This window comes from Humulus lupulus, chromosome 2, assembly GCF_963169125.1.
Source record: "Humulus lupulus chromosome 2, drHumLupu1.1, whole genome shotgun sequence".
In the NCBI taxonomy this organism is placed as follows: Eukaryota; Viridiplantae; Streptophyta; class Magnoliopsida; order Rosales; family Cannabaceae; genus Humulus; species Humulus lupulus.
The window spans coordinates 88,268,626-88,271,284 of record NC_084794.1 but is presented as its reverse complement, the minus strand read 5'-3'; the positions used below and the strand labels follow the sequence as shown (position 1 = coordinate 88,271,284).

The window sequence follows — 2,659 nt, the reverse complement described above, 5'->3', positions numbered from 1 at the left end:
AAGTTACCAATTGTGCAAGGGGTTGTAAAACTTCCAGGATCCCTCAACTTCTATGGAAGCTTTCTTTGTAGAATGGCGCTGCATTCTTCTGTCAATGCCAGAGGTACGTAGTCCTCCATCTTTCTCTTCTTTGATAAAATCTCTTTCATAAACTTAACGTAACTATGCATCTGTTCTAGCGCCTCTGCAAATGGAATATTAATATGTAGCCTCTTAAATACCTCTAAGAAATTAGCGAACTACTTGTCAAGACTATTCTTTCGAAGTCTCTGTGGATATGGAATTTTGATGTGATGCTCTATAAACACTGGAGGTACCACTTCTCTTGTTGGAAGATTCTCAGTAACCTTCTCTTCATTCTGGTCAACTTTCTTCTCGATACTCAGTCCATCATACACTGTTCCGTTCCTCAAGGTAATAGCTTGGCACTATTCATTAGGATTTCCCTTTGGATTCACTTCAGTAGTGCATGGCAAGTTCCCTTAAGCTCGGTTTGCCATTAACGTGGCCAACTGTCCAATCTGAGTTTCCAAGCTCTGAATTGATGACCTCATTTCTGTCATAAATTGAGTTAACACATCAGCCTAGCCATCTTGTTTTGCTTGCATCGGTTGTTGTGCAGTTCTTACTGGTTGCTGCTAATAAAACCCAGGAGGAGGCCGTGGATACTCAGGTTGATTCTACTGAAACTGTTGCTAACTACCATGACCATTTTTCCAAGAAAATTTGGGTGATTCCGCCATCCTGGATTGTAACTCATGGAATATGGGTTGTTGGAGGGCCTTGGGAAGTTTCCTATTGCTCGCACTTGCTCCAAAGGAATATTTTTAAAAATCCCTCATTGTGCATTGTTCAAATAAATAAGGTCCCTAGTTATGACTTGCATCTGCATAACTGGAGCTTGAATGTTGTTTTGCTGTAACTTTTTGGTCAATGTTGCCACTTGAGATGACAACATCGAGATGGCATCCAATTCATGCACTCCAACCACCTTCTTAGTGGTTTCTCTTTCTGATGGCCACTGATAGCTATTCATAGCGATTTCTTCCAATATATCATAAGCCTCATTAGCTCTCTTACTCATTAACGCTCATCCCGATGTTGCATCAATGATTGTGTCAGTAGTACCGCACAAACCATTATAAAAAAAATATGGACTAACATCCATTTCTCAATTCCATGGTGGGGGAATTTTCTGAACAACTCCTTAAACCTCTCCCACACATCATACAGCGACTCACCATCTCTTTGGTGAAAATTGTTGATTTCACCTCTATACCTTGCAAATAAGGATGGTGGGAAAAATTTGGCCAAAAATTTCTGAGTGAGCTCCTCCCATGTTGTAATAGAGTTGGCTTCCAAAGAAATAAGCCAACTTTTGCTTGGTCCCTTAATGAAAATGGAAACAACCTCAACCTTACTACAACATTTGTTACTCCGTTCATGTTAAATGTGGCGCAGAGCTCTAAGAAATTTGCCAAATGCAAGTTTGGATCTTCCGTCGGTAATCCCCTAAATTGAATCTATGCTTGTACCATTTGCATAATGGTGGGGTTGATCTAAAAGTTATTGGCATCAACCACTAGAGGTCTAATACACGACTGTGCCTCTGTGATAGTAGGTAGCACGTAATCTCTCAAACTTCTTTATGCTGGTTGTTGAACTAGTGCCACTTGTTCAACAACTCCTCCAACAACAATATTACTAGCTGGCACTCTTGGATTACCCGCTGCTATTTCAGCGTTATCCTTTAGCTCAACATTGTCACGGGCAATATTTTCACCCCCTCCGTTACCTTGATTTTGAGCCATTCTTTCTAACCGTTTTCGTTTCCGATTTGTTCATCAATTTTTCTCGATTTCAGGATCAACATGCACCCTTGATTCTGATTCATGTCGTCGCATAAACTACTTGAACAACTAAAATCACAAATTGCGAAAAAACAGAATTAGAACAATATAAAATAAAAACAACCATATTAGAAAAATAATTAATTTCCTTGATATTAGTAAAAATATTCCATGGCAACGGCGCCAAAATCTTGTTACAGATTTTCTACACGGAAGTATACGCGTTCATTTAACAAGTAATATATTGTAAGAAAGGTCGAACCCACAAGGACTATTACCAAGTACCAATCATTAATCCTAATATTCTATTTAGTTAATGATAATTTGATTATAAGAATTAAGTAAAACTATTGAAATAAGAACGTAATTTCATAAATAAAAGATTGCAAAGAAAATAGAATTCAATATTTAAATTAACTAGGGCAATTAGCTCCATCTACCATCCACTTTATATTTCAGTAACACAAATTATACTATTCAATTCTCTCTCATGATAGCAAGTCACCAAAAGTAACTTATATTCATACTAGGATATACAAGTCTCAACCTTGTGTAGATTTTCTACATCTCTGTGATAAATGAACATAAGTAGGCATTAAGTAAGACAACCCTAAAGCTACAAAGACCAAATATGTACTCTCCTCCTATAATGAAATCTATGTCTATTCAATTACAACATAATCAATTCTCACATCTCAGATTTTGAATCAAAATCATATAAATCATGTAACAGATGGACAGTAAATCACAAGCATTAAGCATAAATTCGAATAGATCACAAGACAGAATAGAAATCATAAACTTGCATT

The 2,659-nt window shown here is 37.0% G+C and overlaps 1 non-coding gene across 1 annotated transcript; it reads left to right on the top strand.

Annotated features, from left to right (window-relative positions):
- Positions 1 to 1,174: 1,174 nt before the first annotated feature.
- Positions 1,175 to 1,281, top strand: LOC133820196 (small nucleolar RNA R71). Its single transcript, XR_009886623.1, has one exon. It is a non-coding gene; the product is annotated as a small nucleolar RNA R71 (small nucleolar RNA).
- The last annotated feature ends 1,378 nt before the right edge of the window (positions 1,282 to 2,659 follow it).